The sequence below is a fragment of the Odocoileus virginianus genome, chromosome 6 (genome assembly GCF_023699985.2).
Source record: "Odocoileus virginianus isolate 20LAN1187 ecotype Illinois chromosome 6, Ovbor_1.2, whole genome shotgun sequence".
Classification (NCBI taxonomy): Eukaryota; Metazoa; Chordata; class Mammalia; order Artiodactyla; family Cervidae; genus Odocoileus; species Odocoileus virginianus.
In genome coordinates this window covers 8,239,197-8,265,788 of record NC_069679.1, presented here as the reverse complement: position 1 = coordinate 8,265,788, position 26,592 = coordinate 8,239,197, and the positions used below count along the sequence as shown (strand labels likewise).

Below are 26,592 nucleotides of genomic sequence, written 5' to 3'. Positions count from 1 at the left end.
TATAAATGGAGTATAACCTTTAAAATTTGTGAATCACTCTGTTGAAACTTGTATAATGTTATAAATCAACCATGCCTCATTAAAAAAAAAAAAAAAAACTCTGAAGGGAAAAAAAATATGTTTTGACATCTACCCTATTGTATTTCTGCCTTCAAATCCCTCACAGTCCAGGGAAGGGCTCAGTCATCGTGAAACGAAATGATACAAGATGAAATGATAAGTTACAGATCAAAAACAGTGGCATGCACAGAGGAAGGAGCAGTCTGACTCCTCCCTTGGAATGGAAACAGGAGTAGGAGCTGAGAATCTGAGGCTGGGGCAGGGAATTCCCCATCACGGGTTGTTGAGCCACCAAAACCAGAGGGCTGAACCAAGCCCAGAGTCCGCGCAGCAAGCCAAAGTCCCAAGTCGAAATAAAAGTCCTGGGGTGGACAAGGCAAACGGCTCGGTGCTTGAGCACAGAGCTCGTGATCCGGAGAAGCAGAGAGGCCAGACTGAGCACAACTGGCAGGTATTGGCTCCCCCCACCCCTGCTGCTCCTATATTCCTCATCCCTACCATGGGACCTCCCCAAGGTCCAGAAACCAATGGGTTCAGATGGCTCACCAGGGGCCCCCATATGGAGCTGCATGCTAGGCCTGTTTCTGTTCTGATAGCTTTTACATGCTTGTTAGGGGAATGATATGCAAGCAGATCAGTCAAGTTTGATGGTTTAGGATGCATTGAAAGGAGTTATCTTACTTTTTGGAGGTGAAAAGGAGACGTTTTCTCAGACATGTTGAGAGTAGGCAGGTGTTGAGCTGATGGAAATGAGACGTGAGTGAGTGTGTGTGCAAAGGCAGGAAGCATGTGAGGAGCTGGGTTCTGGGCTCCAGGGGCCATGGGTACCAATGATCATGTGCCGGTGGATGTGAGCCATGTTGGGAAGCCTAGGGCCCAGGCTTCGGGGCTTAGACTTTATCCTCCAGCCAAAGAGAAGACCTTCTTTTCAAAGAAAAAGAGGTGACTCTGGACCCAGGAGCTCTCACTGCCTTACTAGATGGGTCTGAACACTGGTTGTCACCATGTCTTTTTCTGTGTCCTAGAGAACAAGCCACTAGGACGCAGGCGTAAGCTGTCTGCTGCTCTGTCACTGCCTCTCTGCTGAGTAGGGCTGCAGGTGTTCCGGTCACAGGAAAGTGTGCTTGAGACAGGACCCAGAGGGGTGCAGACATCAGCTCTACTGGGTGACCACACCCAGGGGGCCTCAGGAGGTGAGCAGTCCCCCTGTCCCAGCTCCTGGGATATAACCATTTCCCTGAACCTCAATCTTTGGCCTCTCAGGCTTCCAGGGGCTGGAGAGTCTGTTTTTACAGGTCCAAGAGGTAAGTTTTCACAGGACTTTGGTGGCAAATAATACATATTCTATAATGAAAGAATGTTACCTTACTAGGGACACAGCTTATCTATCCCTGGTCTGTGCCTTTGGGCAATAGCTGAATTGTACAGAAAGCATAAATGTCATCTAAGAATCCAACAGACATTCTTTCCTTCCCACCTATGTAAAAATTTACCTGTAGCCCCACTTCAGGTTGCTCAAAATTTCAGGGACTCAGAGGGACCATGTCAACCAACTTCATGGCAGCTTGCTATGGCTGGGGGTGGGTGTGGGGACTGAGACTCAGAGAGGGTGTTTTACCATTTGTGAAATTGAGATTCAAACCCAGACTTGCCAGAAGCCCCAGTCCACGCTCTTCCCACTGGCCCACTCTCTGTCTCCTCCCAGGGAAGAGGGGCAAGGCCAAAGTGAGGGCTGCTGTTTCCAAGGGCCTGAGATTTGTCAGTTTGGTTGAGTTTAATACTCTTATAACTCAAATCATTTTGACTGGGCCTGAAAGACAACATCTCATGAAGGTGAAAAGTGTGGGAAGGGAGGGTTCAAAATAATATTTTGTATTTCTAGGACTCTATTTTCCCAAGCATTGTACACTTTCCCCTGCACTGAGTTACCCAGCCCTCCTGTAAGGGAGCTGGAGCAGTTATTATGGCTGGCTCCTTCTGCGGGTTGGGGCAGAGATCAGGCAGGCTGCTCCAGATTTCAATGGCTCCCCTTTCCTGGGGCTACAAGTCCTCCAGGGTGTATTAGAAAAGAAGGCATTGAGTGGCAGGGACCCTCCAGCGCCAGGCACTCCTCTCGGCTTGTTGAGGCCTCCTCCTGGGAGCTTTTCATGGTCCCCTTGAGAGCAAGCTGCTTGCTCCAAAAGGGAGGGGCAGGCCACTCTGACCCTCCTGCCCCCTCCCTTTATTCTCCAAGGCTTCATCAAGCTAAACTAGTGGGGAGGGGAGGGTAACTAGGGACAATCTCAATGTAGCAATGGAAAAAATTTAAAGCATGCAAGCTAAATATGATTTTTTTTTTCTCCCCATAGATTGAGAGCGAGTGCCAAGAAGTGAAACGAAGAAGTTTGGGGCCAAAAAGTCATCCCAGGTATGTCTGTGAGTACCACAAGCCCTGGGGCTGCCACACTACACGGCCCAGTCCCACCTGGGGCCTTGCCAGTCCTGGGCCCCAGCCTCATGCTTCTCTGAGAAAACGTCTTCCTTTTTGCTTCTGCCTTGCAGATCTGACCCGCAAACCTCTCTACTCTGCCTCACATATCTGCTCCCACTTTTTAGGAAACCCCAACTTTAAACCCCAGGACTTGGTCTCACTGTAAAGCATTCCCTACCCCAGCAGTATTGTTGCTTAAGTATGAGTTATTCAGTCTGGAATGATAGCCAGAAGGACTGCAGGACAGACCGCAGAGAGTAGTGGCACTCTGTTCCATAAAATAGTCAGAGGTTGGGGAGGGCCTCGTGTTTCCTCTAGAATCTGCCCCTCAAATCCTCACTGTCACCACCCTGTGAGAATCAGGTAGCCTTCTTTATTTTTCTGATTAACCAGTTGGTAACTTTAGATCAGATACACACTCATCTCTAATGGACAGAGTTTTCAGTCTAAATCCCTAAAGCTAAATAAAGTCTGCAAATATCTAGTTGGTGAGTGCTATGTTTTCACAAATGTTGGAAAATTTGAACTCCTCAAAGTAGGGCATGCCTTCTCAATCAGCCACAGTCCCCACTGTTCTCCAGTACCCTACACACAGGCTGACTCATTCATATGTATTATCTGTGTTGGCCCTATAGGTGTCTGTATTTGCTACTATTCTTCCAAACCCACAAGGAAGAGAAACATTTTCCTAATTGTCCCTGAGTTTGCAAACCTGCTTCTCCCTCAGTGGAGCTGGTTCTGCATATTATTACCGCATTATGCTTAATCTTTTCCTTAAACTTCCTTCTACCTTTAAAACAAACTTTCTTGGGCGTTGTGAGAGAGGTTCAAAGGGAAGGGGACATAAGTATACCTATGGCTGATTCATGTTGATGTTTGACAGAAACCAATATAATATTGAGAGCAATTATCCTTCGAAAAACAAACAAAAACAAACTTGCTTGGTTCTGCTGGCATTTTAAAACTCCATTACTGGGGACTTCCCTGGTGGTCCAGTGGTTAAGGCTCCGCCTTCTGATGCAGGAGGCATGGGTTCCATCCATAGCCAGGGAATTAAGATCCCACACGCTGAGCTGCTTGTCCCTTAAAGGTTGTTCTTCTAATTATACAAACACATGTTCGAAGTTTTTAAACCATCTCTGGCACTGGGGCAAGATGGTGGGGAAGAGTAGGCAACAGTCTAGCCCTATCACAAGCCAAGCGGGAGACACGTCCTGACCTGGCTCTTGGACTGGCCTTCAACTGTCGTGCTCTTTTCAGCATGAGCAAAAGGAGTTGCCTGGAATCAACTGACTAAGACTTGGGAGAGGAAAGGAGCAGCTGAGAGCATCAGATTCAGGTCAGGTCAACTGGAGGTCCCAAATGTTGCCACATGAGCTACTCTCCATCCCACACACTCATTCCCACAGCCTGGCAGACGTGATTAAACAATCTCAGCACTGTTTCCCACCAGGCAGGCTACTCCCTCATGCGTCTACTCCATCCCTCACTCTGGGCAGCTGGCACAGCCTGAGCAAAGCCGACAATTGTGATGAAACCTACTTCCTACCCTTTGATTACGCTGGATGGCTAACCAAAAGACCAGGACTCTGGTGTCAACCCTGCCATTGACTCACTGGGATTATCTGGGGCTTGGGCAAGGCTGCTTACCTCTTCAGACCTGTTTCTTCATCTGATAAATGAAATGGTTGGGCAGTTGATTGATTGACTTGCTACCTCATATCAAGGTTAAGTGAGTGGGATGATGATTTAGGTGAGGAGGGCTGGAAGAGTGCAGAAAAGGAAAGGATCCTTGTTTGTGAGTGGCCCTGAGTGGGTCTCTAACTTAGGAGAATTCATGCAAAGCTGATGGCCACATTTACAGAGATAGGAGGGGCTTCCAAGCAGGCATAATCAGCAATGGCGTGGAGGTAAGAATGTACTGAACAAGGAGAAATTCCATAATTAACAATGATCTCATAAATCCCTATGCTAGACATATACAGTCACTCACTCAGTAAACCTTTCCTCCATCAACAAAGGTCCGTCTAGTCAGGGCTATGGTTTTTCCAGTGGTCGTGTATGAATGTGAGAGTTGGACTTTGAAGAAAGCTGAACGCCGAAAAATTGGTGCTTTTGAGCTATGGTGTTGGAGAAGACTCTTGAGAGTCCCTTGGACTACAAGGAGATCCAACCAGTCCACCCTAAAGGAGATCAGTCCTGGGTGTTCTTTGAAAGGACTGATGTTGAAGCTGAAACTCCAATACTTTGGCCGCCTCATGTGAAGAGTTGACTCATTGGAAAAGACCCTGATGCTGGGAGGGATTGGGGGCAGGAGGAGAAGGGGACGACAGAGGATGAGATGGCTGGTTGGCATCACCGACTCGATGGACTTGAGTTTGAGTAAACTCCAGGAGTTGGTGATGGACAGGGAGGCCTGGTGTGCTGAGATTCATGGGGTCGCAGAGAGTTGGACACAACTGAGCGACTGAACTGAATGGAACTGAACAGTGTGTTGGGTGCTGTGCTAGGTGCTGAGGTCCTGTGGTGAACAGAAGACATATACAGAGTGACTGGTGCTGTGGGCTGCCTCCTGACCCATAGTGTGTGCATTCAGTCACTCAGTCACATCTGACTCTTTGCAACCCCATGGACTGTAGCCAGCCTGGCTCCTCTGTCCATGGGATTTTTCAAGCAAGAATAATGGAGTGGGTTGCCATTTCCTTCTCCAACCTTACCCATAGTGAAGCATCAATAGGACTGAATCCAGCTTGCCCTCTGGCCCTTCCACACAGGCAAGGAGATACATTTCAATGGCTGGGTGTGTAAACCCAATCTCCTAACTGCTTTCAGCATTTCTGAAGATAAGTGAGGTGCTTCATGTAAAGGGCACTTTGTAAACTGTAAAGTCCTCCATGGAAGTTGTTCCTAAATCTTAACTGGAATAATAACAATTGAATGGGATGCTGACGATAGATTTTAGATAAGGGCCCTCAAGTGGGAGAAGACCCCTGGAAACCAACTCATCAAGGTGAAGCTGACACTGACCCTTGCTTCCTGACCGTCCTACCTTCCGTGTTTTGACCCAGTTTAGGCTTCCCTTTAAAAGCTCATAGAAATATTTCCTCACTATAATTACGGGCGAGGCTCAGGATCTCTGTCATAAGAAGAGCTGGTAGAAAAGGGACAATTAACCAAGGCACATAATTGAAGGGTGGATAAATATATCCGGTGGCAGATGAGGCCCCTTCCTATTGGACACTATTCCCAGTATCCAAGGGCAGAGATAGGAATGTGCTTCATTTAGACCAGAGGATGCTGAGCACTTTATTATTAAAGGCTTCTATCAAGACGTGAGGTGCATGTGGGTGTGGGGGATGGAGACTTTCGGGTGCCTCCTGCGTGGACGGTGTCAACATGCTCCCTTTCCTACCCAGGAGGCTTTCCGTGCTGCTGGCAGTGGCTCCTTTTTAAAAGTTTGCTAATCATGAGATTGGAGGGCATACTTGGAGGAGACAGTGTGACTCCTGTCACTGAGCAGAGAACAATGCAAAGTTCAAAAATAGTAGTATCTGCTAGTGGAAAACCAATAAACATATAATTTCCAGGTAATTACTATCATATAATTAGCTCTCTGCTTTTATATGCCCCAGCGGAAATTGGGTTGGGGAGCAACTGTAACACAGCTTAATAATCATGGTACATTCCAACAGCAAAATGAAGATTTTTTTTTTTTCTCCCAAAGAGCACCAACAGGGACTTCCCTGGTGGCCCAGTGGTTAAGGATTCACCTTCCAATACAGGGGACCCAGGTTCGATCCCTGGTCCGGGAAGATCACACATGCCATGGAGCAACGAAGCCCACATACCACAACTACTGAGACTGTGAGCTGCAACTAGAGAAAGGAGCCCATGCCACAAAGAAGAGACCACAATAAGAGATCCTGTATGCCACAGAGAAGACGCTGTGTGCTGCAACTAAGATCCAACACAGCAGATGAGTAAATACGTAGTTTTTTTAAAAAAAAAGAGCACCAAGACTCGCTGATCCTGGGCCCAGTTCACATGGACTAGTGAGCCAGGTCTTAGGTGACATAAAATCAGCTGTGGGCTCAGAATTGGAAGAGCAGGTTTTCATTCCAGCTCTGTCTGATCACCTTGTATGACAACTCCTCCAGAACTTGGTATCCTTCTAATTGGTAAAATGATGGCGTTGGACTAACTCATGCATTCTCATCACACTCGAAGGGGTGAACATTGGTTCTGGAGGTGAAACAGTCTTAGATATTGCAAAGGCTGGTGGCCCTCCAAAGCTCAAGCCTATCTGGGAAAATCTTATTTCTTAGAGCTTACTTGTTTTCTCTCGTCAGGTTCTCTTTTGTATTGACATTAAGGTCATAGAAGATACACAAAATGCATGCAGGATCAGTACTGCAAGACTACAGGGGATGGATTGAAGACTTTCTCTTAATCCTCACTCAATCACAAAGCCCTGTCATAAGAGATGGTTCATGTGTGCCTATTGGCTCCTATTCACTGCCTCCTGGAAGTTGTTTATGTTTATTTCTCAGTGACTTTGTGTGTGACTTGGGATTTGACAATTAAAAGTTGTATTTTACTATATTTCATTCTACTAAGTTATTCAATCCATCAATAATTATGTCAAGTGCTGAAAAGGAGAAATGTCAACAATACCTGAAAGAATATCTAGCCAAGCAAGCATGCATGCACAGTGCATAAATGGATATATAATATATCTGTGGTATTAAAATTTCATGGGAGCAGTGGATAGGGTTAAAAAAAAATCTGAAAACACCCTTGGAAAGGTAATAATAGGCTGAGAACACTGCACTAGATATTTCTAAGAGTCCTTCCAGCTATGAGACTCTGTAAGTCCATGATTAAGAAGTGTCCTCTGAATTGGTCCCCACCCAGCACAGCAAAGTCACTTATTTTCTGGTTAACTGAGGTTTCTTAACCCCTCTGAACCTCGGGATCACAACCCAGGGATCAAACCCATGTCTCCAGCATTGGCACATGGATTCTTTATCACTGAGCCACCAGGCAAGTCCAGAGTCTTCATTTGTGTTCTCCTAAAAGCCAAGCCTGAGACAAGAACTTAAGTACAGGTAGGTTTGGGGAGATGATCCGAGGATGCAAGAGTGATGGAAATAGGGGTAGTGAGAAAGGGTGAAAAATCAGTAAAGTATGTGAGTTGGTTATTGCTGTGGGCAGGTGGGCCTGAATCCTGCTGTTAAATCTCCTAAGAATAATCTAGAACACATCTCACAATTGTTCCTTTGAACGGTGGGAGGTTGGGGCATTTGAGCATTGATTTTAAACCTCCATAGGAGAGGGTTATCCCGGGGGATGTTGACTTCTCTGCACTTTGAGGCTGCCCTGCACAGAGGCTGAGTGAACTTCTGCAGCTTTGGAAAAAGATTTGAGGCAGGACATGAAAAGATGTTTGTTATTGCTAATTGTTACAGAAATGCAAATCACAGCTATAATGAGATACCACCTCCCACCAGTCACAATGGCCATCATCAAAAAGTCTACAAATAACTGAAAAAGGTGGGAAAAAAGGGAAACCTCTTGAACTATTGGGGGGAATATACATTGGTACAGCCAGTGAGGGGAATAGTACCGAGGTTCCTCAAAAAATTAAAAATAGAATTGCCATATGATTCAGCAATTCCACTCCTGGGTATATATCTAGACAAAACTATAATTCAAAAAGATACATGCACTCTTATGTTCATAGTATCACTATTCAGAATAGGTATGACATGGAAGCAATCCAAATGTCCACTAACAGATAAATGGATAAAGAAGATGTGTGTATTATACACACGTATACAATGGAATACTACTCAGCCAGAAAAAGAGCAAAATAATGCCATTTGCAGCAACATGGATGAATCTAGGGATTATCATACTAAGTGAAGTAAGTCAGAAGAAAGAGAAAGAGAATATATATGGAATCTAAAATATGACACAAATGAACTTATTGACAAAACAGAAACAGACTCAGACACAGAGAACAGATTTGTAGTTGCCGAGGGGGAGGAGGGGCCAAAGAGGAATGGAGTGGGATTGGGGGTTAGCAGATGCAAACTCTTATATACAGGGTGGGTAAACGACAAAGTCCTACTGTACAGCACGGGGAATTTTATATATACATATATCCTGTGATAAACCATAATGGAAAAGAATATTAAAAAGACTGTATATATACACATGTATAACTGAATCACTTTCTTGTACAGCAGAAATTAATACAACATTGTAAATCAACTATACTTCAATTTTTTAAAAAAAGAGCTGAGGCAGAAAAGGGGATAAAATACCTGAGGTGGGACGCTGTCAGTGCACTTGGAAATATCTCTCATGGTCTCAGTGGTGGTCCAAAGCCTCTGCCACAACCACAAAACAAGTGTGTTAAGCAGTACTCATGACCATAGCACCATCCATCCATCCATGCAGCATTCATGCATCATCCATTCATTCAAGAATCTAGGGATCTGTCCATACACCCATCTATCCATTCATCATACTCCTTCCAAATACGAGAAAGATTTGAAGTCAGCCACCAACATGAGCTAAGACCCTGGAAAAGTCACTCCCTCTTTCTAGGATTTCTTTCTTCTCTGAAAAAAGAGTGGGGAGGGATTGCAATGCTTGGTGTTACACTCCCCTGCCAGCTTTGGGTTAAGTGTCATAAAAACAAGGATTGAAAAGGCAGGTAGAGTCAGTGGCCCATTGCACCTGGAAAAGTGAAGTACAGGTATGTTCTGGTGAGGCTGGCTGGTTGTCCAGAGAGGCAAGGCCTTGCTGCAGGTCCTCTCTCCAGAATCTGGTCTTCTGCACCCCGGAGCTTTGGACACAGTTATCAAATCTGGATGTGACTGGATTTGGGAAATAGAAGTAAAAGGTGGTTGGGCCCTGATTCTGAATTCCCAAGTTCATCAGATACTCCAGAGGCTAATTTATTAATTTAGCTTGAGATATAACTGTCAAGAGAAGCAGAACCCTTAGTGGGCTGATAAGGACATACAAAAGAAAACCTATATGGGAAAGCAAGTGCTAAACACAGGCTGGGTGGGGAGTCTGGTTCAGAGCCATTGGAGGAAGCAGGTGGTTTTAAGGCAGGTGTCACTAAGCTATGACAGTCTGATACATCCATCACTCTTTGGAGGCAGGCTCACAGGGGCTGCTGATAGTAAACCCACCTTCTCCCCTTATGAAATATTGAGACACGTGGCCAAATTCTGTTCTCTGAGTCCTCACCCCAACTGTCCATATTCCTACTGAGAGTCTGGACAACTTCAAGACTGGATACAGTGCAATCAATTTTGAGTCAAGTGACTTGGCTGAAATCCCATAGCAGTTCTGCTTCCCAACAATGTCCTGGGTGCACGCCACGATTTTGGTCGCCTACTAAGGGTTGCTTTAGGGTGGCTAATGGCATCCAACATGTATACGTTTTCTAGTTTGGCTCTCTGAGAGTGTACCGGCTAACCATCCCCTGCTCGTTGGCATCATACACACTTTCCCCAGATCTAGTCTCTGTCTATTCTGTGCCCCAAAGTCTGCCTCTGTAGATGCACACCAGGCCTCACTTGCCAGTTGACTTCTGGTTGGCAAGAGACGGGGGACAGGATGGGGGTCAGAGCTTTTTCTTTCCCTCTATCTCCACGCTGTCACGGCTTGTCTCTGACTGCCTCCCTCCGTGGCTTGAGCTCCCAATGGGCAGTCCCTTGTCCCAGTTCAGCAGGCCCCAGTGATACTCCTCCTCTTAGTCCTTCAGACCTAAGGCTGGTCTCTGAGTAGCCTCAACATCCCTTATTTGCCTCCCGAATTCTGCTCATGTCTCTGTATCTCCCTCTATCGAGTATCTTCATTTGAACCATCTGGGGGTAAATCCTACCTCTTGTTCTGACCTTGATCATTACAGAATGTGCCCTTATTCTCCACGCCTTGGTATGGGCCCATAATAGTTTCCCATATCTTCACAAAAAAGGCTTGATGTTTTCATGTGGCAACATGTGCTAGTATAAAAGCGAAAGCAATTGATATGGACAGATTTAGAAACCCTGGATAAGAATAAAGTGTTTCAAGGGACTCTTCTGGCAGTCCAGTGGTTTGGACTATGTGCTTCCACTGCAGGGGGCATGGTTTCGATCCCTGGTTGAAGAAATAAAATCCTGCAAGCTGTATGATGCAGTTAAAAAAAAAAAAAGGAAATAAAGTGTTTTGAGAAATGTCTCAGCTGGACAATGGCACATTAAGGAGGAGACAGTTATGACCATCAGTGACCTTCTCAATAACACACCAAGGAGGGCGTGCCTGTCCTGAAAGTAATCCCATTTCACTTTATGAGAAAACAGAGATATCAGATTTAGAAATTAAATAGCTTATCAAATTTTAACTCTCAATCATAAGATATTAAAGTTATTAATTATTAAAAATCTAATCATTCATTAAAGTACTTTAAACATTTAAAAATATACTGAGCTGCTAACAAATTAAATTTTACAAAAAGAACATCTGTTGAAATGAACAGAAGTTAATTTCTCTGGACCTTCCTTTCCTCTCTTGTTTGGCAGAACAATTTTTATTATCTTCCTTACCAGTTTAGAAAGTCTAAGATTCCATGATTCCATGGAGATTCCTTCTTCCTATCAATGTATTCATTCTGGTCACCCTTTTTCCAACTTATTTCATCAACTAACACTGCTGTATAAAAAGTATGTGGAGTCCTCTAAGAGCAGGGCTTTATCCTGCGCCCATATCTGCTCCAAGCTCCTAAACCCTCCTCTGCCACCCTTGGCCATAAAGAGCTCACCCCTCCTTTCCTCATCAACACTCAGAATTTAAACCACACAGTTTGCCATCTGCATATATTTTGTTCTCTACTTGCTTCATGTGTATTCTTTCTCATATTTTCAGTGAAATTATTAATCATTCTAGACATAAAAAACAAACCTACATTTGTCAAAGGGGAAAGGGTGGGGGTAAAGGAGGAGTTTGGGATTAACCTATACCCACCGCTGTACATAAAACAGATAAACAATAGGACCAACTGCAGAGCATGAGGAACTAAACACAATATTTTATAATAACTGATAAGGGAAAAGAATCTAAAGAAGAATATATATATATAAAACTGCATCACTTTGCTGTACAACTGAAACCAACACCACACTGTAAATCAACTACATTTCGATTTTTAAAAAATCATTCTGGGACAGGCACACCATCATACACCATTGTATGCCCTTTGCCGCCCAGAATAAGGGCAGGCTCACAGATATTACACATCCATTTAGCCAAAATTTTTCTTAAAGAGATGGGAATACCAGAGCACCTGACCTGCCTCCCGAGAAACCTGTTTGCAGGTCAAGAAGCAACAGTTAGAACCAGACATGGAACAACAGACTGTTATTGTTTGTTGTTGTTTTTGTTGTCCAAATTGGGAAAGGACTACATCAAGGCTGTCGTCCTGCTTATTTAACTTATATGCAGAGTACATCATGAGAAATGTTGGGCTGGATGAAGCACAAGCTGGAATCAACACTGCAAGGAGAACTATCAATAACCTCAGATATGCAGATGCCACCATCCTTATGGCAGAAAGCAAAGAGGAACTAAAGAGTCTCTTGATAACGGTGAAAGAGGAGCATGGAAAAGCTGACTTTAAACTCAACATTCCAAAAACTAAGATCATGGAATCAGTCCCATCACAATCACGTCATGGCAAATAGATGAGGAAACAATGGAAACAGGTAAAGACTTTATTGTCTTGGGCTCCAAAATCATTGCAGATGGTGACTGCAGCTATGAAATTAAGACACTTGCTCCTCAGAAGAAAACCTATGACAAACCTAGATAGCATATTAAAAAGCAGAGATATTACTTTGCTAACAAATGTCCATATAGTCAAAGCTATGGTTTTTCCAGTTATCAGGTATGGATGTGAGAATTGGATCATAAAGAAGGCTGAGCATCAAAGAATTGATGCTTTTGAACTGTGGTGTTGGAGAAGGCTCTTGAGAGTCCCTTGGACTGCGAGGAGATCAAACCAGTCAATCCTAAAGGAAATCAATCCTGAATATTCATTTGAAGGACTGATGTTGAAGCTGAAGCTCCAATACTTTGGCCACTTGATGCCAAGAGCTGAATCATTAGAAAAGACCCTGACTGGGAGAGGCTGAAGGCAGGAGGAGAAAGGGACGACTGAGGACGAGATGGTTGGATGGCATTATTGACTCAATGAACATGAATTTGAGCAAGTTCCTGGAGATGGTGAAGGACAGGGAAGCCTGGTATGCTGCAGTCCATGGGGTCACAAAGAGTCGGACACGACTGAGTGACTGAACCAACAGCAACTATGTGCCAGGCTCGGTGTTAGGCTCTGGGCATAAAGATGATTAAGATAAAGTCCAAATTCTCACGAAACTCAAAATCTGGAGAAGACAATAGATTTGTAAATGTAAAATTATAGTACATCCCGGTAAGTATTCAAAGGAAATCATGATCTCAAATACCAGGGAGAACAAAGAATGTGAGGATTGATATAGATGGTGAAGAATAAAGAATTTTCCTACAAGGGCAATGGTGGAAGAGATGCCATTAATGGGGAATTAAGCGAAAAGAACTATGTCTGCAGAAGGCGAGCAGTGGGGTATTTCGACACCTCTTGGAGAGGAGGGGATGGTATGATGCTGGGAGATGAGGTGTTTCAGAGGCCCTTGGTGGCCTCCCGGAGCTAGAGTACTAAGACAGGCATCTGAATTCTAGTTTTGCCTTTTCTTTCACATCAACCTTTGTGAACCACCATTTCCTTCTCTCTTAAACAGGAATGGTAATACCTATTGTTTACTGTCTTTGTAAGGATTCAACAAGGTAATGCGTGGGAGAACGCCAGTTGAATGTCCTGCCAGACCACTTACTGGTTATGGGATATTAGCCAAGTTACTAAATCATTCTGAGCCTCAGTTTCCTCATGACAATAATAATGAATGATACCTAGGTTAAATTATGCTTAGAATTTGATAGCCAGTCTTCTTTTCTCTGCCTAACTGATATACATCCTTCTTTTGAATAATTATGGAAGGAATTGCAATTTCCTTTTTTCTCCCTGGCTTCCAGGAAGCTCAGAAGCAAGTTTGATGCCCAGTCCCAGCAAAAATGTGTCCCCTTTTGTGACTGTCTCTGCCATCTCCTCTTCCTGAGCTGCATTCGCTGTGTTATTGCTCTTACTCTAAATCTGTCCTTTGTTGTAAAGCTTTGATTGTTAGTTCCTTTTTTTCCCTCCCACTTAATCTGCTTCTATTCCATGAAAACTTATACTTTTATGAGATAGTAGTTTTAACGCTTGCAGAATATCCTTGAGAATCCAAGCACCTTTGTTTAACCAACCCCTTGTTGCTAGAAATTTAATGAATTTCTATCCTCATATTTAGACAGAAGATAGACAGAGATATGGGGAAATAAAAACAAAGAAATATACTCATACAGATATCAAGGCCCCAAATTATGGCAGCGCAGCACTAAACACTACCTGAACATTTTAATTTATTATGATTTAAAATTTTATATCTTTCTTTTTGGCTACCCCGGGTCTTCGTTGCTGTGTGCGGGCTCTCTCCAGCTGTGGTGAGCAGGGGCTCCTCTCCAGTCGCGGTGCTTGGCTTTCTCAGCCGCCTGCTGCAGGGCCCTGGCCCCAGGTTGTGCAGGCTGGTTAGGTGTGGTGTCTGGGCTTAATTGCCCTGCGGCACGTGGAATCTTCTCAGACCAGGCATTGAACCCATGTCCCCTGCCGTGGCAGGCAGATGCTTAACCAGTGGACCAGCAGGGAAGTCCAATTTATTATTGATTATTATTTAAGTTTTTATTATATAAATAATACACAGGTACATTTTCTTTGTAAAAAATGCAGCATTGCTGATAAGGCTGAAGTCTTTTTGGAGCCTCTGACTCCGTTACCCTTTCTGCCTCCCCAGAGGAAACCATCACTATCAGTTTGACGTAAACTTCTCAGCCCTTTCCTACAGGAATATACACACTCATAGAAAATAGACTCTTCTTTGCATTTGGACATTTAGTCTTCTGGGCTGTGCCTAGGGTTGCGCTTCATATTCATGATTACTTTTTAAGACAGCCCATGTGTATGTAAGTGTACATAAGTGAAATAATTTATGAAACCTAAGAGAGAGAAGGTATCACCTGGGAAATATCTCTAGAAACTCCACAGCTTTTAAGAAAATAGAGAGCTCACATTCCTCCAACAACTTCCAGGTACTTTCTCTTTCCTGGGTTAACCTCTGAGCACTGAGGCTTTCATGAGCTGCCAAAGCAGTGGACGCACTTTGTGCCAAAAGGATGAATGTTTCAGAATAGAAGATCCTTGAAAATCACTCCCAATGCCCATTCTACAGATGGGTATAATCAAGACCCAGGGAGGAAGAAATCAACTTCCAAGGTCGCGCAATTGGGTAGTGGCAGGGCTGGGGTGGAAACCCAGGCTTCCTGATTCCCAGTCCAGTATCCTTTTCACGCTCACACGCCCAGTTGCTGCTTTGCCTTTGGGAACTTGTCCACAGACCAGCCTGTGTGCAATCACTCAGAGGTGATAACACTCAGTCTACTTGTACACGTGTTGTGCACATTGTGGAGGATATGGGAAAACTGTGATATTGAAGGATATTGTATGGATGTGCTCACTTATTCACTTATCCTGATGTTCACGGAGTGTCTTCTCTATGCCAGGACCTGTGACAGGTGACAGAGAGGTCCAGGGAAACATCAGACCAGGTCCTGCCCTTCAGGAGCTGACGGCTTGACGACATGTGACAAGGGCAACACTAGCTGCAGCGCCGAGTCTAAAGTGCTGAGTGCCACGCAAGAGGCGGAGAGTGCAGATACCCAGACACCACGGCATCCAAGTCAGACAGCCTTTTGAAGAGGTAGCATCTGAATGAAACTCTGAAGGATGATTAGGTTAGTTGAAGGGGAGTAAGTGAAAGGAACTCCAGGTACAGCAAGGTTCCCAGGAAGAAAAGCAAAGAGGGTTTTAGAGAAAAGGCAGAGCACAGGTTGGTGGACAATGAAGAGCTTATAAAGGATGTGGGTGCAGGTTTAGCCTCCTTGACTTAAAATCCTGAGGCACGTATCTTGCTGCTTTCAGTACAGTGTGTGCCCCCAAAGAGGAGAGAGCTGACCTCACCTCTCTGAGTCTTCTTGATGCCTAGCAAAGTCAGGCACACATTACATTATCATGGATTATATTATTATTTGTTGCTGTTGTTGTTCAGTTGCTCAGTCATGTCTGACTCTTTGCAACCTCATGGACTACAGCATCCCAGGCTTCCCTGTCCTTCACTGTCTCCTGGAGTTTGCTCCCTTTTCATCCTCTGTTACCCGCTTCTCCTTCTGCCCTCAATCTTTCCCAGCATCAGGGTCTTTTCCAATGAGTTGGCTCTCCGCCTGAGATGGCCAAAGTATTGGATTATATTATATCGATAATGATAGTATGTAGCATTATAATGCATACAATATATTTTATATATATGTGGGGCTTCCCAGGTGGTACAATGGCAAAGAATCTGCCTGCCAAGCAGGAGACATGGGTTCAATCCCTGGATCAGGAAGATCCCCTGGAGAAGGAAGTGGCAACCCACTCCAGTATTCTTGCCTGAGAAATCCCATGGACAGAGGGGCCTGGCAGTCTACAATCCATGGGGTTACAAAAGTCGGACTTGACTTAGCAACTAAACAAAAACGTTTTATACACACACACACACACACACACACACACACACTATAGATTATACATGTATGCATAAATTTAGAATGAACTGGATTACAATGTTGTGGTCAGCCATCCAGAGCCAGACATTCTGAAGAGCAAAGTCAAGTGGGCCTTAGGCAGCACTGCTGTTAATAAAGCTAGGGATGTGATGGAATTCCAGTGAAACTATTCAAAACCCCAAAGGATGGTGCCATCAAGGAGTTTCATTCAATATAACAGCAAATCTGGAAGACCCAACAGTGACCACAGGACTAGAAAAGGTCAATCCTCATCCCAATTCCCAAAAAGGATAGTACTAAAGAATGTGTTAACCATTGGACAGTTGCACTCATCACCCATGCTAGTAAGGTCATGCATAAAATCTTGCATGCTAGGCTTCAACATTATGTAAACCAAGAACTTCCAGATGTCCAAGCTGGGTTTTGAAAAGAAAAGGAACCAGAGATCAAATTGCCAACATTCACTGGATCACAGAGAAAGGAAATTCCAGAAAAACATCTACCTCTGTTTCACTGACTATGCCAAAGTCTTTGACTGTGTAGATCATAATAAAATGTGGAAAGCTTATGCTCCTCATACTTAGATGCTGATGATGCATTTTTGTCAGAAACATGACCGAGGTGATGGCATGTCCTTATCAAAAAAGAGGCACATGGTGCCTACTTGTCACATTAGTAGTGAGAAGGGGGCAACAGAGGACGAGATAGTTGGATGGCATCACCAAGTCAATGGACATGAGTTTGAGCAAACTCCGGGAGATAGTGAAGAACTGGAAAGCCTGGCGTGCTGCAGCTCAGTGGGGTTGCAAAGAGTCAGACACAACGTAGTGACTCAACAACAATAACAATCATACAGTTGCTTCCCTATGGCTCAGCAGTAAAGAATCCACCTGCCAATGCAGGAGATGGAGGTTTGATCCCTGGGTCAGGAAGATCCCCGGGAAAAGGAAATGGCAACTCACTCCAGTATTCTTGACTGGGAAATCCCATGAACAGAGGAACCTGGTAGGTGAGAGTCCACAGGGTCGCAAGAGTCGACACAACTTAGAGACTAAACAACAGTCACTCAGTTAAGGTGCTGACTGTCCAGTTTCTCCACTTTAAACTTACTACTCTTTCCTTTGTAATTGATAAGCCTCTCATGGAAATATACTCTGAAACTATGCAAATATTCTGTTTCCTGTTAAATTTTTATCCACCAATTTTAGCAACTATTGATGCTAAATGTTTTACTATGAAATGAAAGCGTTAGTCTCTCAGTCGTGTCCAACTCTTTGCAACCCCATGGACTGTAGCCTGCCAGGCTCCTCGGTCCATGGAATTCTCCAGGCAAGAATACTGGAGCAGGTAGCCTTTCCCTTCTAGAAGGGATCTTCCCAACCCAGGGATTCAACCTGGGTCTCCTGCATTGCAGGAGACTCTTTACAGTCTCAGCCATGAGGGAAGCCCAATTCTTACCATGTTGGTGGCCAAAAGGTGATTTTCTGATTCCATCAAAGTTTCTTTACTAGTTGGAATTCTACCCTAAGGAAAAACTTTCCCTTCTCCCTCATTTATAGATTTATTCATCTTTTTATCAGTATGGATTCTTATTTATCTTTATTTTATGGGTTATTATTTATTATTAATTATTCTGAAGCTCAAGTTACCCCAGATTTGTCCACTGGGGATCCTTTCAACTGACTCCTATGTTCTTCTGACAGAAACTCATCTTTTTTTCTGACACTTCTAAACTATCTGATGCACCAAGATAATCCAGGTTTGTCTTGTACCATCCATGTCTCAGTCCTAGAATCTGTCATTTCTCCAAAGAAGCCTTGTTTACTTTTAGTGGATAATAATATTTAGAAACCAAGATTTGGACAATAACTGTACTTTTTACAACTAAAGTATCATTGCCTCTGGGCCCTGTCAGCAGACACAGCTAGGAAACACATACACAAACACATACAAGCACATATTTATACTTGTGTATCTGAAAACATGTTTTTAACAAAATATTAAGTGGAAAAATACAGAATTACATGTATATAGAGCAGATTGAACCTTACCCAGTCTTAGAAAATATAGGGGGACAAGATACACATTCAAAAACAAGTAGAGGTTTTCTTCATTGTCCAGTGGTGTGAAGGATTTCCATGAGACTGAAAGCAGGCGAGATTGGATTAGAGAGGAAATTGGTAGCAGCAACAGCTGGAGAGAGCCACTCCAAAGGAAGGAAGAACACCAAGGTGTTCCATGTCCAGAAGTTATGGGAGGAAAAAATAGTGCCCCTGGGGAAACTGATGGGGGAATTTGGGGGAACTGTAGTGGGAGCAGACAGGCTCATTGACCTTGCATGTCTCCATGGACCTTGTATATAAGAGCTTGAAGGTAAGTACTTGGATTAATGAGAAAGGGCCACGTACTGAGTGGCTGTCAAAGTCTGGAAGGAATGAAAAACATCCATGCCCAGAAGACCAGCTGCTGAGGTTCCATGGGCAGCAGGTCCTGCCCGTCAAAGTATCATGGAGCGCAAGTCCTAGCAAATGTTATGCCCCCGCTATAAGCAAACTGCTCAACAAGAGACAGCTGTGAGCCTAATCAGACACTGCAACTGCAAAAATGCATAGACAGTCAACAATTGCCAATTGCTTGAGGTGTGCAATATTATGAAAAAAGACATCAAAGCTCTAACAGATAAAGGCACATTTGAGGAAAGAAAATTAACCAGAACTAGACTTTAAAATAATGTAATGATAAATCCTCAGAGCAATAAGGAAGAGTGTTTCATTTAAGAAGCAGGAAGAGCTGGTTGTAAAAAAGTAACAATTAGAAATTTTGTAATAAAAATATAATTATTGAAATTTAAAAATAAATAGGCTAATAACTGAATGAACACAGTTAAAGAGTGAATCAGGGAACTGAACAATAAGATCTAGGAATTCTGGAATGCAGCACAAATAATAGAGATGGATGGCAAAAAGAACACTTAAGAATATAAATGATAGTTCAGATGTATTACTGCTACTGCTACTGCTAAGTCACTTCAGTCGTGTCTGACTCTGTGCAACCCCACAGACGTCAGCCCACCAGGCTCCCCCATCCCTGGGATGTATTAATACTTATCTAAAAAGAGTTTCAGAGATATAAGGCAGAGACAATAGAAAGGATGCAATATTTAAAGAAATAATATCCAGAGATATTCTTTTAAAAAGTCTTCAGATTTAAAGGGTCCATCATGTGCCAATAAAAATTTTTAAGCCACCTTTGGATTCATCAAAGTGAAATTTCAGAAGATGAAGTCTAAAGAAGAAATTACAAATTAAAAGCTCGTTTAAAAAATCAGATTTATCAACCACAGAAGAATGAAATCACATTTCTTTTTGGCAGCATCAATTCAATGTCTTCAAAATGCCAACCATAGGGGCACTTGCATTCATTATTTAATAGCCAAATTATTACTTAAATATAAAGATAAAAGAGAGGCATTTTCAGATATAAAAGTACTCAGAAAATTTACTCAGCTCTTCTCTCCAGATCCCTTCTGAAAACAAAACAAAATAAAACAATAGCCAACTAGATGTTGTGCTCCAGTTAAGGGGAGAAAAAGTAAATCCAAGAGGAAACTGTTATTCAAAGACCAAATGTGAACAAAGAGTTTAAGAAATCATAGTAAGAATTTCCAGGAAAGGTTATAAAGTAACCACCTGGAACTAAAATTTCAGGTATCAACAAAGTTAGCATGTATAGAAATATTGCACAAAAAGTGAAAGAAAATAAAAAAGTTTATTATCAGAATTTTAACCTTGAGTGAGAACATAGATCCTAATGAATTCTTTAAAAATGTATTTGTATATGTGCATTAAAAAATGAATGTTAATATAGAAATGAGTTGTATTTCTTTACACTAACAATGAAATGTCAGAAAAGGAATGTAAATAAATAATCTCTTTTAAAATCATATCCAAAAAAGTCCTTAGGAATAAACCTCACCAAGAAGGCAAAAGATTTATATGTTGAGAATTAAAAATCATTAATAAAAGAAATTGAAGATGATTCAAAGAAATGGAAAGATAGCCCATGCCCTTGAATTGGAAGAATTGATATTTTTTAAATGACCATACTGCCCAAAGCAATCTACAGATTTAATGCAATTTCTATCAAGTTATCCATGATATTTTTCACAGAACTAGAACAACTAATAATCCTAAAATTTATATGGAACCATAAAAGATCCAGAATTGACAAAGCAATCCTGAGAAGAAAGAACAAAGCAGGAGATACAACCCTCCAGACTTCAGACAATACTACAAACCTACAGTAATCAAAACAGTGTGGTCCTAGCACAAAATGATATAAGGATCAACGGAACAGAATAGAAAGCCCAGAAATAAACCCACAAACTTATGGACAATTAGTCTTCATCAAAGGAGGCAAGAATATACAAGTGGTATACTCAGCTCAGCAAGTGGTATTGGGAAAGTTGGACAGCTGTATGTAAATCAATGAAGTTAGAATGCAATTTCACACCATACACAAAAATTAACTCAAAATGGCTTAAAGACTTAAACATAAGACAAGATGCCATAAAACTTCTAGAAGAGCACATAGACAAAATATTCTATCATAGGTCATACCAATGTTTTATTAGGTCAGTCTCCCAAGGCAATAGAAATAAAAAATAAACAAATGGGACCTGCTCAAATTTATAAGCTTTTGCACAGCAAAGGAAATCATAAACAAAAGAAAAAGATAACCTATAGACTGGGAGAAAATATTTGCAATTTATATGACCAGCAAGGGCTTGATTTCCAAAATCTATAAACAGCTCATACAACTCAATAACAAAGAAACAGTTCAGTAAAAAAAAATGGGCAGAAGACCTAAACAGACATTTCTCCAGAGAAGACATACAGATGGCCAATAGGCACATGAAAAAAATGTTCATTATCACTAATTATTAACATTAAAATCGAAACTACAGTGAGGTACCACCTCATACCAGTCAGAATTGCCATCATTAAAAAGTTTACAAATAATAAATGATGGAGAGGGTATAGAAAGAAGGGAAACTTCTTACACTGTTGGTGGGAATGTAAGTTGGTGTAGCCACCAAAAACAGTGTAAAGTTTCCTCAAAAGGTTAAAAACAGAGTTTCCATATAATCCAGCAATCCCACTTCTGAGCATATATCCTGACAAAAATATAATTCAAAACGATACACGCAACCTTACGTTCATAGCAGCACTATTCACAATAGCCTAGACATGGAGACAGCGTAAATATCCATTGACAGAGGAATGCATAAAGAAGGTGTGGTATGTATATGCAATAGAATTCTACTCAGTCACATACACAAAAAATGAAATAACGCCATTTGCAGCAACATGGAGTGTCCTAGAGACTATACTAAATGAAGTAAGTCAAACAGAGAAAGACAAATGCCCTATGCTTATCACTTATATGTGGAATCTAAAATATGACACAAATGCACTTATCTATGCACTTATCTATGAACAGAAACAGACTCGCAGACATGGAAAATGGACTTGCAGTGGCCAAGGGGGAGGAGACATGGGGGATGGGAACTTGGGATTAGCATATGCAAATTATTATATATAGGATGAATAAACAGCAAGGTCCTACTGTACGGCACAGGGAGCTATACTCATTATCCTGTGATAAACAGAAAGGGAAAGAATATGAAAAAGAAAGTATAAATACATGTATAACTGAGACACTGCTACACTGCAGTAATGAATACAACACTGTAAATCAACAATACTTCAATAAAATTTTTTTAAAGATATGTTAACAAGCACAGGAAAACGTACTCAGCATTATTAGTCATTAGGGAATTGCAAATCAAAATCACAACGAGATACCATTTCACACTTATTAGGATGACTATAATAAAAAAGATAATAAGTATCAGAGAGGATGAGGTGAAATTGGAACATTCATATATTGCAGAAGGAACTCTAAAATGGTACAGCCACTTTGGAAAACAGTTTGGCAGCTCTTCAAAATGTTATATAAAAATTTACTATATAATCCACCAATTCTAATCCTGGTAAATACCCAAGAGAATTAACAACATATGTCCACACAAAAACCTGTAAACAGATGTGTTTCTAACGAGCAACCATGTTTAAAAATAACTGGATTATATGATCTTTTACTTTTATCTAGTTTGTATCACTTTTTCTATTTCATATTCAGTGCGGGTTTGATTCCTGGGTTGGGGAAATCCCCTGGAGGAGGGCATGGCCCTCCATCCCATGGACAGAGGCGTGTGGTAGGCTACTGTCCATAGGGTCACAAAGAGTTGGACATGACTGAAGCGACTTAGTATGTATGCACACATGCTCCCATTTCAGTTTATGTTTTCCAATTTCCCTGTCTATTTTGTTGTTCTTTCTCAAGCCTTTATCAAGCATAGTATAAAAGCTTTCATATACATATATATAGTATATATAACAAATATATAAGAAAATTTATGAATTTTTGCTTAGCTAAAAAAATTTATGACATTTTGGTTCCACCTGTTTGACTTAGTATGAATAGAATGCTGGGTTTCTAACCTATATTCACTCAAAATTTTGATATAGTTCCATGTATTTTGGCATCCAGTATTACTGCTAAAAGTCTAGAAAATTTACTATCTTAGTGATTAAAAAAAATTTTTTTTGAATGAGGCTTGAAATTTCTAATCCAATATAAAGAAATACTATATTGTAAAAAAAAAAAAACCCAGGAAATTAACAAGTGATACAACTTTAACTAAAGTTCAGATTTTGCTCAATTTTCACAAAATTTTATGCCAGTGCAGTGCCCATTATTTGCTTTCATGCGTTATTCAAGACACCACATTGTATTCAATTGCATTGAGCAGTTGCATGCAACAAATTCTGGCAAATTCTTTTTGTTTTTATTCTATTAAATATTTTCCAATTTTCTGTTATAGCTTCTTAGATACACCCATCATTTAAAAATGGACAGTTAATTTCCAAATACATGGGATTTTGTTTAGAGTTTCTTTAGTATTAATTCTCACTTTTTTATGTTTAAGATAAATCATATGTTTAATAAATCATTCATGATTTTATTATTACATATTACACAGTATATTTATTATCTCATGAGCAATAGTCCAGGAAATTATTATGCTGGCCATTTGTCAAAAATGCTTTATTGCTATTTCAACTTTTTTTCAGGCCACAATTTCTGATTTTGATATTAATTTCTCATTTAAATGCTTTCCTCTCTGCAATCACGATCTTGTTTTTTTTCAGTCTAACTTTATTAATGTTTTCAATGGCTAAGTTGAAGATCTCCTTGGTAAATGTCACACTGCACTTGCACTTGAAATATATGAGTTATTTTCAAATATCTTTTGATATTGATTTCTAACGTAATTCCATAATGATAAGAGAACAGATCCTTAGACCATGAAATTTCAATACCTTTAGACCATGAAATTTTTGCACCTTGTTTTATGTCCCTGGATATGTTCCAGTGTCTCCTAGTTTACCGTCATAGGAACTTGAATAGAAATTGTATCCTATTGTTGTGTGAAAATTGTATAAATTTTAAACTATGTTGAATTGGTTTGTAATGCTTTTTGGGTCTACTGTATCCTTCTACTTCTCTGTATATTCATTCTATCAACTTTTGAGAGTTTGATATTGAAACTCCATCTAAAAATCTTAATTTATCTACTTAAAAAATAATTGTAATATATAGTGGAACTATATGTAAACTTGTTCTGTATTTTCTAGTTCAGCTCAGTTGCTCAGTCTTGTCCAACTCTTTGCAACCCCACGAATCACAACATGCCAGGCCTCCCTGCCCATCACCAACTCCAAGAGTTTACTCAAACTCATGTCCATCGAGTCGGTGATGCCATCCAGCCATCTCATCCTCTGTTGTCCCCTTCTCCTCTGCCCCCAATCCCTCCCAGCATCAGGGTCTTTTCCAATGAGTCAACTCTTCGCATGAGGTGGCCAAAGTATTGGAGTTTCAGCTTCAGCATCAGTCCTTCCAATGAACACCCAGGACTGATCTCCTTTAGGATGGACTGGTTGGATCTCCTTGCAGTCCAAGGGTTTCTAAGTCTCCTATAAATGTCTTATCATACTTTCATAATTTAAAAGCTAAAAAAAATTTAAAACCTATAAATAAATGGTTTTATTTATAAAATAAAAGCATTATTCATAATAGCTAGAATGGAATCAACTCAAATATCCATCAATTGATGAATGAATAAACAAAATGTGGTATACTCACACAGTGGAATATCATTCAAAAAAAAGAAAAAAAAAAATGAAGTAAAAAAAAGAAATGAAGTACTGAGGAGAAGGGATAAATTGGGAGATTGGGACTGACATATACACACCGCTATGTATAAAATAGTTAACTAATAAGAACCTACTGTATAGCACAGGGAACTCTACTCAATACTGTGTAATGATATATGGGAATAGAATCCAAAAAAGAGTGAATATATGTATAACTGATTCACTTTGCAGGACAGAAGAAACTAGCACAACATTGTAAATCAATTATACTCTAATAAAAATCAATAAAAAACCAAAACATCATGGTTGCTACTATCAATGATTAGATTAAAATTATTTTATTATAGGATGTGTCAGAAAAAAAAAGAAATGAAGTACAAACACACGCTACAACGTGAATAAATGGTGAACTCATTATGGTAAATGAAAAAAATCAGGTACAAAGGGATACCTATTGTATGATTTTACTTATAGGAAATGACCAGAAAAAAACAAAAGCGTACAGAGAGAAAGTAGATTAAAGATTGCTAGGGGCTAATGGGAAGGGAGAATGGGGAGTCATAATTGTTTGGAATGCTTTTTCAGAAGGATGATAAAAATGTTCTGAAACTAGAGAGTGATGATGGTTGGACAACTCTATAAAACTACACACAAAATACTCAGGTGTACATTTGGCAAAGGTAAATGTTATTGTATGTGAGTGAAGTCAAAGTCGCTCAGTTGTATCCAGCTCTTTGCGACCCCATGGACTATACAGTCCATGAAATTTTCCAGGCCAGAATACTGGGAGTGGGTAGCCTTTCCCTTCTCCAGGGGATCTTCCCAAGCCAGAGGTCAAACCCAGGTCTCCCCATTGCAGGCAGAGTCTTTACTAGCTGAGCCACAAGGGAAGCCCAAGAATACTGGAGTGGGTAACCTACCCCTTCTCCAGGGGATCTTCCCAACCCAGGAATCAAACTGCAGCTCCTGCATTGCAGGCCATTTCTTTACCAACTGAGCTATGAGGCAAGCCCATTATATCTCACTAAAATTGTTGTTTAAAAAACTAGTGTCAGGGAACTTCCCTAGTGGTCCAGTGGCTAAGAGTCTGCACTACCAATGCTCATGGCCCAGGGTTGAATTCCTGGTCAGGAAACTAGACTCCACATGTTGCAAGTAGGACACTGTGCTGTCAAATAAATAAATACATATTAAAAATAGATTTATGTCAGAATGTAACATTATTCAGACTAAAAGAAGGAAGAGCATTCATGTTGTGGCATGATTGAACTTTGAAGACATTATGTTAAGTGAAATCAACCAAGCCATAAAAGAACCAACACTGTATGATTCCACCTACATGTGATATCTAGAGTAGTCAAATTCATAGACACAAAGTAGAGTGGTGGGTAGCAGGGATTGAAGCAGGGGTGAATAGGGAGTCAGAGTTTCAGATGAGAAGATGAAAAAGTTTTAGAGGTGAATGGTAGTGATGGTTGCACAACAGTGTGAATGGACTTAATATCCCCAAACTGTACATTTGAAAATGTTTAAAATAGTAAACTTCACGCACATTCTACCACAATAAAAAATGATTGTTAACCACTGGGAGTCTCAAATAGAATGTGCAAGTTTCAAATCAGTAGATGAAAAAACTGAATAAATAAAATTTAATGATTCCATGGTTTCAAGAAAATCTAGGAGCGTGTTTGTGGGTGGGGGAGGGGGTGCAGAAAAAGTTGGTAAAAACCTAGAAATGGAAATACAAATAAGATGATCAAGAATAAGTGCAAGAAATGTGATATCCTGGATTCAGTCCTGGAACAGAAAATAGACACTAGTGGAAAAACTGGTGAAACTGAAAAAAAAAAAAATCTGAGCTTTAGTTAACAGAAACCTACTAATACTGGGGTTTTTAGTTTTGACAAATGTACCACTATACTGTAAGAGGATAACACCACAGGAAATGGAACTGGATATGCAATATTTAGAAAACTCTGTACTATT

General features: G+C 41.1%; 1 long non-coding RNA gene across 1 annotated transcript; it reads left to right on the top strand.

Moving 5' to 3' along the window:
• Nucleotides 1-421: 421 nt before the first annotated feature.
• On the top strand, nucleotides 422-7,132 carry LOC110148100 (uncharacterized). Its single transcript, XR_002317063.2, has 3 exons — nucleotides 422-511; nucleotides 2,409-2,467; nucleotides 6,255-7,132. It is a non-coding gene; the product is annotated as an uncharacterized lncRNA (long non-coding RNA).
• The last annotated feature ends 19,460 nt before the right edge of the window (nucleotides 7,133-26,592 follow it).